Source organism: Acomys russatus, chromosome 15, assembly GCF_903995435.1.
Source record: "Acomys russatus chromosome 15, mAcoRus1.1, whole genome shotgun sequence".
NCBI lineage: Eukaryota > Metazoa > Chordata > Mammalia > Rodentia > Muridae > Acomys > Acomys russatus.
This window is the reverse complement of record NC_067151.1, coordinates 57,824,686-57,839,260: the sequence shown is the minus strand read 5'-3', so window position 1 is coordinate 57,839,260 and position 14,575 is coordinate 57,824,686. Positions and strand designations below refer to the sequence as shown.

General features: G+C 40.5%; 1 protein-coding gene across 2 annotated transcripts in view; it reads right to left on the bottom strand.

Moving 5' to 3' along the window:
* Fbxw7 (F-box and WD repeat domain containing 7) overlaps nt 1–14,575 on the bottom strand; it is a 170,493-nt gene that overhangs the window by 116,638 nt on the left and 39,280 nt on the right. The window contains exons 2-3 of one of the 2 annotated variants that reach the window (XM_051157382.1): nt 4,938–4,985; nt 4,751–4,814 (exon numbers count right to left, since the gene is read on the bottom strand). The gene's annotated coding sequence lies outside the window, so the exon portion shown is untranslated. The remainder of the gene's footprint in view (nt 1–4,750; nt 4,815–4,937; nt 4,986–14,575) is intronic. The other variant, XM_051157381.1, reaches the window with a different exon arrangement.

Sequence of the window (14,575 nt, the reverse complement as noted above, 5' to 3'; positions counted from 1 at the left end):
AAAGTCAGTCATAGTGGCACATGTTGACAGTGCAGCCCTCAGGAGTTGTGGGTAGCAGATCCAATGCAAATTTAAGGCCCAGCTTTGTCTATGCAATGAGTTTTGGGCCATTAGGGTATATAGAGATGCTAAAAGAATTTCCAAAACAAAAGGTATGAAATGTAAAAATAAAAATATAAAATGGCCTTTGAACTACTAAAATACTTTCTGACAATCAGTCACAAACTAAGAGTCTACAAATAGCTATAAGTAGCTTGTACTGAGAATATACAGAGCTCTCATGGCTCAGACAGTATAATAATTATTTTTAATTAATTAACTTATTTATTCACTTTACATCCTGGTGTAGCTCCATCCCTCCTCACCTCTCGGTCACTCTCTCCCTCTATCCCATCACCTCCCCTATTCCTCAGAAAAAGGGAGCTCCCCTTCACATCCTCCCCAGCTCATCCAGCCATATCAGGGCAGAGTTCCTTCTCCTGTGGCCAGGCAAGACAATCCTGCCAGGAGGAAGTAACTGAAAAACTGGCAACAGAGTCCACGTCAGAGACAGACCCCCGCTCCCCTTACTAGGGAACCCACATGAGGCCAGAGCTGCCTGTCCAGCTACGTCTTTGTAGGAGGCATAGGTCCAGACCAGACACAGTCAATCTCAGCAGGCCCCTCTGGGCCCTGTCTAAAAATTCTTAAAGAAGAGGAACTGCAGGGCTATTGCTTACTGAGTACAAAGTTTGTGGTGGGAGTAAAAATAAAGTTCTGTATACAGATGATGAGAGGTGTACACAGTGTAAACAGAACTAATATCACTGAATGGCCTACCTGAAATTTTCACATTTTAAAAAAGTGACAATTATACTACTAAACATCCTAAATAGAAATTAAAGACGTATACAGATCTCATATATTAAAAGATTAAGTATCATTTAACGTCAACTTGTCATGGTATGACTTACTGAAGAGTCTGATAGGTCGTTTCTCAGATGTTTTACAGGAGAGGCAGTCAAATAAACGAAAAGCAAAAGTACAATCAAGACATCCAACAACATCATCAACAAAACCAAAATTTAGTTAAAAAAAAAACCCCACAATTTGATAAATGTTTTCATGTACGCATTATTTAGTCAACAATATAGTATTATAGATAGATGTTTTTACAGTAAGGAAAAAGCATGAAGTTTTTTTATAATTAGAAAAATTATAGTAATTACATATTTACTAGCTTTGATGTGATTTCTGGGGCTGTTTCCATTCAAACTGATGGGATTTCCTTTCGAATTACTCATGACTGTGCTGAGATGACAAAAAACCCCAGCGTGTCTTTATTTTACTTTCAAACCATGATGGTGACAGAATTTCTATTTGATAGCTTTTCTTCAGCTCACTGAATGACCAGCTCCTCATCTAACCGACCCTGTACCTGATAAGCTCTTTTTCTATTACTGCTTTCAAGATTTTTCTCTGCATTTGTGGTAGCCGAGCAGCTCGACCACTCCCGTGGCTAAATGTGGATTCTTGATTATTGGTTCTGCCTGAGCTTCCTGGGTTTGTAGGCTGACACTTTCCACTATCGATCCTCAGGTAACTTCATGAAGCTGGCAGTCTTCTCACAGGCCTCTCCCTGTTGTCTCTGCTTTACTCTCCCCATCCTTCCAGCTGATGGCTTTTATTACTCTAAGTTAATTGACTCTCTTCATTGCTAACCAGTTGTCCTTCCAGAGAGCCCTAAACTCTCCTGCGTGCTCAAGGTGTCTCTGTTGATACTCTACGCTCTGTCTATTCACGCCTAACTATTCTCCTTGAGCCCTTTGAACACAGGATTCCTTGTTTTTTTCTGATGATATTTAGTTATTTTAAGACCTTTAATTATTATCTAGTCCTATTCAAAGTTAGTTTCTACTTGTTAATTTTCTGTATCTGAAGATAACTAAGCTCTAGTGTACATATCTATCTACTTTCCATACACATCTAATAAGTTCTGGATGAAAATGGACAATGTAAGTCAAGAAACAGCGTATCCGACTTTGCTGTATTCTTTCAGAGGAGCTTCTGCTTTTCGGGTGGTGGATAGGAACTCCAAACCGTTTCCTTCGCAGTGTGCAGCTACTGCCTGTGCTGAGTTCCCATTGACCCACTCCTTCCTATGTATCAGCCTGCTGCCCAGAACATTACCCTGGCAACGGAGTAAAAGCTTATGGTCATCAATGAAAGACCTGGGCAGAGACTGTACTCAGATGCATGTCTCACGTCCTCTGACGTCACCTTGCCTCAGAGCTTCTTCCCAGCACTTCGACTCTTCTATCAGCCTTGTGCTGTCTGTGACGCCCTAAGAACGCTTTGGCCACCCACGCCATAGGCCAAGTCCAAAATCATTCTCAGTAAAAAAAGAAACAAAGATGTATGGATCAATTTTCTTTCAACAACAGATATCATAGGCAGGCATGCGAAACTGCCAAAATCCCAGAACCTAGGAAGCTGTGCTATCCAAGACCTGCCAGGGCCACACAGCAAGACCCTGTCTCACCTCAGGGGAAGGGGGACTAACACACACAACAGAGACTCATATAAATAAACCAATAACATACAAGTAACATATTCTTTGTAACACACAAAGTCAAACATAAGGCCAGTGGAAACTAACACATGAGGAACTGAAACTCAAATACAATAGTAACTGTTTCCTTTGGGCTCTGGCCATCAGACACAAAAGATGCCAGTGTTCTGTGTGGACTTGAGATGAAGCCTAGACTAAAATAATACTTATTCTAAAATGAACTTGTAACTTCATGCTGCTCAATGCAAAACAGAATGAAAGCTGAACTCTATAAAGATTGAAATGTTTCATTCTGCTGAGTGGTAGTGGTGCTGTACACACCTTTAATCCCAGCACTTGGGAGACAAAGGTGGTCAGATCTCTAAGTTGGAGGCCAGCCTGGTCTACAGAGTGAGTTCCAGGACAGCCCAGGCTACACAAAGAACCCCTGTCTCAATAAGCAAAAATTTTCCCTTCTTTCAATGACATTTTTTTAAGTAAAAAGATAATTCACATGAGAAAATACTTGCATATATTTGATAAAGTTCTAGTAGTCACAATTTGTAAAGAATGCTCACAATCCAACATTAAAAGTATCTGTTCTGAGCCAGACATCGTACATGCCTGCAATCCAAAGCCAGCCTGGATAGCCAACGCTACACAGAAAAACTCATCTCAAAAAAATTCTTTGCTCTGAAAAATGAACACAAACTTTGAATAGCTCTTTCTTCAGAGACAACAAATGGTCACAGGCTTCATGTGTGTTCTCTAGTAAGGGGAGTTGGGGGGGGTGACTCTGTTGCCAGCTTTTTGATCACTTCTCCCTGGTGGGACTTCCTTGACAGGCCACAGGAGAAAAGGACACGCTCAGTCCTGATGTGACTTGATGAGCTGAGGTGGGTAGGTAAAGGGGGGCTCCCCTTTTCTGAGAAATAGGGGAGGGAAGGATAGGGAAAGAGGGAGGGAGGGTGGGAGAGAAGGATAGGGAAAGAGGGAGGGAGGGGGGGAGAGAAGGATAGGGAAAGAGGGAGGGAGTGTGGGACTGGCAGGAGAGGAGGGAAGAGGCTATGACTGGGATGTAAAGTGAATAAATAAATAATTTTTTAAAGGGAACTCTTTACACACTGCTATATGAATATAAGCTGGTGTAACCACTACAGAAATCAGTACAGAGGGTCTTCAAAAAGCTACAAAAAGAACTTCATGTGATCCAACTATCCCACTCCTAGGCACACACTTAACAGAATCTAAGTCAGCATACCAAAGTGTTATGTTCATCCGTGGTTACTGCAGTGCTATTCACAACAGCCACACAACAGATGAAGGAATAGACAAAATTAAAAAAAAACAAAACTGTAGCACGTTTGCATTATGGGGGAAGTCTTTTCCCCCTCAGCTATAAAGAAGAGTAAAAATATGGTAAGAAAATGGGTGGAAATGAGACCATCACGTGAAGTAATGATTATGCCAAGCACAGGGAAAAATATTAACACCTGTTTTCTCTTGCATGCAGAATGACAGGTACATGAATGGATGGTAAGGAAGGAGCATCAAAGAACCAGGAACGAGAGATGGGCTGCGGAGACGGCTTGGCGACTGAAAGACAGCACAAGAACCTAAGTTTTACTCCCAATACTCATGTAAAAGCTGGGCATGGTCAGGTAACCCTGTAACTCACCACTGGGTTGGGGGACACAAAATCGTTAGGGCTTGCTGGCCAGCCAGCCTGGCCAAAGGTGGTGAGCTTCAGTTTCAGTGAGACGCTGTCTCAAGAGAATAAGCTAGAAGACTGATAAAGCAAGACACCTGACCTCTTCCTCTGGCTTCAGCATGCATGTGTATGCAATACCTGTTCTCACAAGTGCACAAATATATACACCACACACATACACTAACACATGGGGAGGGGGGCAGCTTGCCCTACTGAAATGGTGACTTATAAGATCTTTATAGAGGCAACTACAAAAGTTTTCATTTTAATCTTAGAACAAAGAAACTAAGGTAATCCAGAATGGAAACAGCATAGATGCTGACCCACAGTAAGAGTGCTTATGCTGAGACACTGTACGAAAAAGACTCGATACATTAAGGAACAGTCACGCAAAAAATAGTACAGTCATCATTATCATTTGCATATTTTGGCAATCAATAGGTAATTATTATAAAATCTGAGGTAGAAAGTCTTATTTAATTCATAAATTACTATTCCTACTTACTAACCTGATTTTCTAGATACAATGTGTAGAGGGATCACAAAAGATATAAAGAGAAGAAATTCTCGTACCTAGGTAAAAATGAAAACAAATATAATTCGTATTGCAATTTAACTCTCTGCTGTCAGGGTGTTTACGTAGCATATGCATAAATTTAAGGACCATGCAGAAGTACACAGAAAGCAAGCACTTACCGAGTGTTTAGAGAGCCTTTTAAAAGTCTTGTTGATAGCTGAGGTTTCCTAAATAATAAAAATAAAAACAATTATTCAATGACAGGGTTAAACATACTTTGCCTAATTTAAAACAAAGTTTTCATTACCTTAAAAATAGCATTACCAAAAAAAAGCATAATGCATACATGAGACAATAGCTACAAGAACACTGGCAACGTTTAAAATACCAAAATGTTTTATCCATAGCAAAAAGAAATGTATAACTGGCAAATTGAGTTTACTATTTATAAAAGTCAGATTTAAGTCATCTTACTTAATAAAACAGCTATGAATCGTCTCAGTCAGGTCTCTGTTTTAATCGGGTTCAAAAATTCAGGAATAAGAGTACTAAATAATATCTAGGGAACTTACTACTTGCAGGCATTTCACTCTGGACTTTAAAACGCATCTGGTTATCTTTTGGTTGTTAATCACTTCATTCTTAACAATGACTAAGCCACCTGCTTAAACACAGCAGCTGCGCTGACCCGCACCATTCAAGTTCTATCTACCATTAGAAGCTGGCCATGGGTTCAGCTTTTGGGAAGTGACACAAGAGGATCAAGAGTTCATTAGGAAGCTCAAGACCAGCCTGAGCTGGAGACACTACCTCAAAAGAAAATACACGTCCTCTATCACCACCATCACCACCAGTCTCAAAAAATGCACTAGAGTAAAGCTGACTGAGTTTTAAGCATGGTGGAAAAAACTTTTAAAATTCCTTTTATGGATGCGCTAGATTTAACAACACAAACTGTTACTATGTAGAAATTATACTGCCACTTAACAAAACTAAAGTGTTTCTTGAGCTGGCAAGATGGGTCAGCAGCTAAAGGCCCCAGATGTGAAGTGTGACGACCTCAGTTCCATCTCCAGAGCACGTAACGATGAAGGAACCTATCCTACAAGTTGTCCTCTGACACATGTATGCACTCAGCACACACATGCACACCAAATTAAATAAATCAATGTAACTTTAGCATAAGTCACACCAATAGACTTGTGCTAAAATCAAGAGCAATTAAATTGATAGCAGCCAACCCCAGACTGTGGAAATATAGAAAGAAAGGGGTATATTAAAGACTTCAACAGGCTGAATGAGCGTGGTGGCGCACACGTTTAATGCCGGCAATCATGAGGCAGAAGCAGATGAATCTCTGAGTTCAGAGCCAGACTGGTCTACAGAGTTAGTTCCAGAGCAGCCTGGGCTACACAGAGAAACCCTGTCTTGGAAATACAAACAAGCAAAACAACAGAGGAAGGGGAGGGGGAGGGGGAGGAAGAGGAAGAGGAAGAAGAGGAGGAGTGCTGGGCAGGTGGCGCACACCTTTAATCCCAGCACTTGGGAGGCAGAGGCAGGTGGATCACTATGAGTGTGAGGCCACCCTGGTCTACAAAGTGAGTTCAGGACAGCCAAGATAACACAAAACAATTAAATAAATAAAGACTTCAAGAGAAAATTTAGGACAATAAAGTTTTTATAAGAAATGGTTGTAACTTTTTCAAATTGGGCAAAGATTTCTTAAATAGTACACAAAGAGGGTGGGGGACCTGGACCATTATACTGAGATATTCTTTATGAAAAGCTGCAAGTGCAGGCTACAGACTAGAGAACTCCAGCGAGGCACATGTGCAACCAGGATTCATATCCAAAACACATGGTGAAAACAATTTCAAATCATCAAGAAAATGATAAGCGACACTGGGGAGAGAGATGCCTCTGTGGTCAGGGCACTTTCTGCTTTTTCAGAGGACCTCAGTTCAGTTCCCAGCACCCACAACGGCACCTTGTAACTCTAGGGACATGGGGTTCAAAGTCCTCCTGGCCTCTACAGGCACCTGCACTCACATGCACAAACCCATACAGACACTTCTATGTATACACACAATCCAAAATGAAATCATTTTTAAAAGAAAATGACAACCTAACTTTTAAGACAGACTGAGGATCTAATAAAAATTCAAAACATCATTTTAAAAGATATTCAACATAATTGGGAAAATGCAGATTATCATCACAATGAAATATTACTGGAAACCAAAATAATTTTTTATCTTAAAACTGCCTGGTATTAATTGCAAGCAAGGATGTGCTGCAACTGGTATTCTTATACCCTGGATAGAGAAACGTAAAACAGCAGAGATACAGAAGCCCACTGATCACACAGCATCACTCCTCAACATTCCACCAAAAACAGTGAGAATGAGCACACAAGAAGACAGGGAGAGAATGCCACAGCAAATTATCCCTATGAACCCCAAACTGCACAGACTCCAAATATCAACAGCAGAAGGGGGCATAAACTGCAGTACTGTCATATAACAGTATCTAAATTAAGAATATGAAATAAAAATCTACTTAAGAATATAAAAATCCAGTATCATAAACAAAATAAAATATATCTCAAAAATCCAATACGACATGGAAGGAGTCAGAACCAAAAATGAGCACAAGCACACACTCAGGACCTAGCTACTAAACCACACCAAGGCTAGATGAGGCCAGACAAGGCTTTCCTCTGCTACAGTCCCAGGGTAGTCAGCTTTCCTGTGAAGGAGCTACTAGCTAGTGCTTCTGAAGAACGCAGCTCTTGATCTGGGGCAAGTTAAAGGGGTATGTTCACTTTGTGAAAATAAAGCAACGTATGAAAGTTGGCAAATCACTTTTTAATAAAACAAATTTATATTATTAAGTTTATGACACATAAAACACTAATCTGAAAATCTGACAGCCTATAACAGTGTATCCAAATTAGTTTTTTGTTTTGTTTTGTTTTACTTTATTTAGTTGGTTGGTTGGCTGATTTTGAGACAGGGTTTCTCTGTGTAGCCCTGGCTGTCCTGGAACTCGCTCCAAGACGGCCTTGAACTCAGACAGCCACCTGCCTCTGCGGCTCTGGAGTTCTGCGCCGCCGCCGCCACCCAGCTTCCAAATTACTTTTGCTCATCATATAAAGGTAATCTAAGTTTGATCAGTTCATCTATACTAGTAAGTTTAAGAGTAGCATAAATCTAAATATAAATTTACCAGCAATGGTTCTTCATGCTTTTATATTATTTGTTGAAAATAAGTTCTCTGGGGCTGGAGAGAGCTTGCAGGTAATAGCATTGTCTGGTCCTGAGTTCAATTCCCAGCAACCACATGGTGGCTCACAACCATCTGCAGATAGAGCACTCATATACATAAAATAAATATATCTTAAATAAAAAGTAAAAATATATATTTTTAAAAAAGAAAGTTTTCTGATTTTAGAATATTGCCATGTAGTTTACCCCTTTAGGTGTCTAACCCAAAAGTTGGAAACCCCAAAGGCTCAAGCCTTCCATCAGGTGAGTGGTGTTCCTGCATGTACTCATGTGCACACATACAGAGGAGGAAGGTGGGGTCCCCTCTGTCACTCTCTGCCTTAGCCCCTTGAGCCTGGGTCCCTCACTGAACCTGTGGTTTTTGGCCATGATGGCTGGCCAGCAAATCTCAATTATCCTTCTGTCTCCAACTGACCCTTGCCCCAAGCACTAGAGTCACAAGGGTACATGGCTCTCCTGGCACATGTTTGTGCTGTAAAGCACTGTAACCCACTGAGTGATTGCCCCAACTCCATTTATCAATGGTTTCTCGAGGGGAGGGGGTGAACTTAGGATACCATGCATGCAAGGCAAGCACTTACACCACGCTTTGCTAATACTTCTTATAAGCAGTCTCAGGTTAAATCCACAAACATGGGCCAGCAGGCTGTCTCAGTAGGCAAAACTTTAACATGCAAGCCCCAGTCATGTGATCTCCAGAATCCACAGTGCAGAGTTAGAGCCAACTCCTGAATGTTGTCCTCTGACCTCAAACATGCACTATGGCATGCATGCACACACACAAACAAAACTACACATGCACAACCCAGCACATATATAAAGGAATTAACAGAGACTAGATGGTCATGCCAGGAATTTGTAAAACCAACTACTCAGTGTTAGCAAATGGAGGTTAAAAACGAACAAACAAAAACAGTGCCTTTTAAAGAAAAGTCTTTTGAATCTGCTGAAGAAATGCTTTACAAATAAATATTCTTATATCCTTAAAATTCTTGTTAATACTGACAATGGTATCTTCCTTATTTAAAATACAAGTATCTCATTTCTTATTATTTACCTTATCACTGTCTCTTACTGTAAACAATTTCTATTTCTCTAAACTAAATTAGCATCCTGCCTCAACTTGAAGTTTTTAACACATTTGAAAAAAAAATACCTAACTTTATAATTTACAACAGCAGAGTGGCCTTGGACTGTTACATGTTTTGCTTTCTTTTAACATGTTTGTTTTGTGTATGCATGTATGAACACAAGTGCTATCAGATACACATGGAAATCAGAGGGCAACCCGTCTAAATATGTTCTCTTTGTCCACCATGCTGGTTCTAAGGGTTGAACTCAGGTTAGCCGGCCTGGCAGCAAGACCTTTAACTACTGAGTCATCTTACAAACCCACTTGTTTGCAAACCCAGGCCTTCAGCCAGCATCCATTAGAGATGGACTCATCAGAATGTTACCATGATGTAAGAATTTGGCCTGTAGAAAAAGCTCAGTCACCAAGAGGTATGAGTGTTCTATGAGAAGACAGCCAGCCACACAATACAGATGCCAACACTTCCAGACCAAAGCGCACAGAAATACTTCCCCTGAGTTGATTTTTAAGTCAGATTCTATTCTCCCTTTAAACATGAAGCATACTTGTTTGAGGTCGCCTTTCAATTACTAAGGACACTATCAGCATCCTTTAATGTAAGTGATAACTGGAAAAGGGAAACTTTCTCTTAATGAGAAGTTCGTCATCCTGAAAGAGAAAGATTAACTACTGAACTCTTACCCCAAAGAGATCTATACTCCTCAGGGGGGAGGGAGGCAAGGGGGGAGGGGGAGAAGGAGGCAGGGAGGGAGGGAAGGTGGGTCTATTTTGAAGGTAAGAGTCTACAGTGGCCAAAGGCAAGACAACAGATTATACCCTATCTACAGAGCCCACAGAAGCAGACTGTGGGTTTGTTATGGGGAAGTACCCAATTCTATGATTGCTGATAACACAGAGACCTCAGAAAGGCTGTAAGAATGCAGCATGAAGTCTCCTCTAAAACAGAAGTACAGCTACCTCAGCGGCTTCACACTGTTCATCGACAGTGAAGTTCCTAAGCTTCTTCCTGGGTCATAACCAGCAAACATGGATACTTAGCAACCTAGCACTTCCCCAGGCACTAGGTCAAAATCACAAGTTCTGGTGTTCTGTTGCACAGTAACCTAACTACTACAGATAACAACAACAGAACATGTTTTTCAAAAAAGCTGGACTTTAAATGTTTTCACCACAAAGAAATGATGAATGTTTTCACTACCAAAAAAAGGTAACTGTTTAAAGAGGTAGATATGCTAACCTTGACTTAAAACATTACAAATGCATATACGTATCACATTGCATGGGACCCCACAAACATACATGCTTTTTAAATTAAAATAAAAAACCTTATTTCTGTCCTACAAAAAAAAAAAAGTTTTAATATATCACATTTAAATGGTACTTATAATTTGATGATTTTTTTTTTAACTTATCTGTGCATGCACACTGGGGGCGGGGTTACTGTTGAAAGACAGAAGAGAGTGTTGGTCTTCTGGGAATGGGGTTTCAGGCTGTCCTGATCCTCCTGATATGGGTCCTGGACACTTCACTCTAATCCTCTAGAAAAGCAGTATGTGCTCTTATCTTAACCACTGAGCCTTTTCTCCTGCTTCCATTTGTAGCAGTCTTAAGTAATTGTTAATTTTTATTGTCTTTAATTCTAATTTTAAGAAAGGAAAGTTGGAAGCATAAAAAGGCAAGGGTTTCCTTAGCTGATGAAGAGTTTGAAAAACTGTAAGTGTTGTCCCTTCCCACAATCCTCAGGTTTCCCTCCTATGGATCTAGTTACTTGAGATCAACCACAGTCTGATAATATTAAATGAAGAATTCCAGAAATAAACAACCAGTAAGGTTTAAATTGTGCACAAATGAGTATAGTGACATCTGGAGCCCTCCTGCTCCTCTCACCTATGATGAGTTATGCCTTCAGCCAGCACATGAACTGCACACACCAATGTCTACCAACCAACGCCTCAGTAACCACTTCAGCTGGGAGCAGTTTCTCCAGGTACCCCTAATTTTACATAAAGTGGCCCTCAATGACAAAGAGGATCTGTACAGAGCTTCCTCGGTAGGAACAGTGAGGATTCTCAACTTTATAGGAAACACATGAGATCTACAGCATTCAGTCCTATCTGGGGCTTCAAGCCTCCACTGACATCATAAGATAAGAGGCAGCCACTGTAGATACATGAACATCAGATCGTAAATTACTTGGGACAAACTTCAGAAGTCATTTCCCAAGTTTCTCCTGTGTTTGGTTTACTCTAATTATAATATTTCACAAATGAGCCTAGTGTAAATCAATTTATTTTTCCTTAACCTTATACAGAACTATATTCTATTTATTATCTTTCCCTTCAAGCATCTTTTTAAATTTTTATTAAAATGACCTCCTGGTGCACTTCTATTTCCTTACCAAAGTGTGGGGACTTGGGGCTACAAAAGAGCAGCAGAAAGCTCATGTGGCCACTCAGTATGAAAGGACTACCTCAATTTTCCAACATTCACATAGCTGTTTCCAGCAAATGAGAAAGAAGCTAAGGCTGGTACCTTTCAACCATCTGATTTATTCCAATTATCAAAACAGGTTTCAGTACCACTCACCCCATTTATGGGACACAGGTTTCCTTACAGTTTTCCTCATTGTTTCCACAAACTGTTTCAAAACTCCTAACAGTTCTTATCAGTAGCCAACATTATCAAGTACTCATATTCCTTAAACCAACGCAAGCACTAGTGAATCCTTTTACTGTTGTGTCATTTACACTGTACAAATTCTAATTCCTGTTCCCAGTTACTCCAAACGTTTGATTTCTATCTGCTGTGTATGGGTGTTTCTCCCATGTGTGCAGGTACAGCAGTTTCCTGCTGGGTACCCACGAGGCCAGAAGAGGAGGCTAAAGCACCTGGAACTGAAGTCTACAGACAGCTGGGAGCTGCCTTGTGCTAGGAATAGAACCCAGGCCCTCAGCAAGAACAAGTGCTCTTCATCACTGAGCCATCTCTTCAGTCCTCATGAAATTACTCTAGAAACACAATGTTGCTTCCTTTGCTATGCAGCTAGCAGCTCTGCAGCAAATTAGACTTCATGGAATACTACTAGTACAAAATACTTAAAACTGCAAGATCTACACTAGGTTTATAAAAGACAAGAAAGGGTGCTTAAGATAACTAAACATTTAACCTCTTCCATCTTGTACTACAAAACTTAAGTGTGATATTATAAAGAAGTCTCATTGCTGCCACTTAAAAGTGGCTAACACAAAAAAGGCATAGGAATTTACTTAAAATGCTAGCACAAGATGGCCTAGACCAAAGTAAAATCATGCACTGTGTTATGCTGTGGTCATCAATGGTATACTTGTACATGAAGATGGTTCCATAGGTCAAAATGGAGGAGAAATTTTCCTCCCACTCATAGCATGACAAAGTGCACCTGTGTGTATTTGTGATAACACCAGGTAAAATAGCATACTGTGCCTTCAGCATACAATAGTATAACACACACAGTATGTCCACTGAACGCTGCCTGATAATGACACATGATTAGTATATCATTTGTCATCATTTTAGTTTACTCTCTACTTATAAAAAGCATTTACTCAGTGGACTGCTGATGCAAGCCTCTATCCCAGCACTCAGCCGGCTGAGGCAAGCAGACTGCTGTGAGTTGGGAGGCCAGGCTGGCAGATCTATCATGTTCCAGGGCAGCCAGGGCTACGTAATAAGATCCTGTCTCAAAACAAAAAGCAAAACACACACAAACAAAAAATTACTGTAAACTGTGTACTGTGTAGCTCTATCTCATGTTTACTATATCTTTTGATTGCAGCAAGGAGCTACTTGGAGTAATTGACCTATAACCATCTAGGTTTGTGTAAGTGCTTGCTATCACACAACGAGACTGCCTACTACATTACAGAGCATATCCTGCATTAGGCAATATATTACTCCACCAAGAGTCCCAGTATCTTTTTCTACCACCCCAATTGTCTACAAAGCAAGTAAGACTTTAGGATTAACCTCATAAAAAATTAAAGCATTTTTCTTTCCGTTCAAAAGCAAATGATCCCATAAACAGTCTAAAGAAACTTGTAAAACTGGTAAGTGAATATAAAATACAATATTAAATGTGCATGATGTAGTCTAGGCAATGCTTAGGAGAAATATTATACCATTAATTGCCTATATTTGAAGGGAAATGGCACATAGCTGTAATTTGCAAGTAGACCCAATGTTCAAGACCAGCACGAGTTACAAAGGGAAATCTGTCTCAGAAAAAGAAAGAAGAAGGAAAAGAAATAAATTGGGAGGAGAAAGGGATGGGGATAGGGAGAGGACAGAGAGGAGGAAGGGAGAACAGAGGCGACGACGACACTGGGCCGTCAAGAGAGACCAAGGCAAACTCAAAGGAGCAGCAAGACGACAGTAACCGCGCCGAAATCAGCCAATACACTGGAGGGGAAGCAGGAAAGACAGTACGCGCAAAAGGCGGCTCTTCAGAACACTTGGTACCACTGAGAAGGTCTCCTGCTAAAGTAGCCAACACATGAAGAAACAGGAGGAATGGGAGCGGAGATCACAGCCCAAGCCCTTACAACAGTCATCAATTAGCGAATGCATGATGCCTACAAATTCTGCAGCTGGAAAGGGATGCTCACTTCATCCTGAAACACATGAACTGCTAAACTTAGGTAAGAAAGTCATATCTGAGTTCTCCTAAACAAAGAGAACCAACCTGCAAGTGCCAACAGTTCCTAAAGGAAGTGTCAGGCTGTGTGCTGGGCTCACAACTATGCAATGAACATTCACATGTACACAGTGACAAAATACCTAAAGGCAATCTCTTCTAGGCAACTGAAGAAGGAGTATGTCTCAACTCAAAATGCTAAAGGACATTAGTATGGGGGGAAATTTTAACATACACAAAAATCCTCAACAAAACATAAGAAAATGCAATCTAAAAATATAGAAACTGAATAAGAAATGGCTGACAAGCAAATGTGGTTTATCACAGGAACACTCATGTGGATCAGCATTTCTAAAAACCCAGCAGAACAGGCAAGGTAGCTCAGTAGGTAGGCATGTCTGCTGCTGGCCACCTGAGTGTGCCTGAGTTTGAACCTCAGAGCTCATTTGATGAAAGGAGAACAATTGCCAAAATTAGTTCTCTGAACTTGGAAAGAAGTGGTGACATAGGCCTGTGTGCACATCCAGACCAAATAAATTATGTATGTATATGTGCACGTAATACACACACACACACACACACACACACACACACGATCATTTTCTAAGCAAGAAAAACTATTTTCATATCTAAGAAGAGGCTTTTGATGGAAATCTGGCATCTACTCCTGATTAGGGAAAAAAAACTTGGGCTAGAAAGGAAAAGTGCTCTGCTGCCTGTGGAAGTTTGAATAAGAATGGTCCCTATAGTCACTTATATTTGACT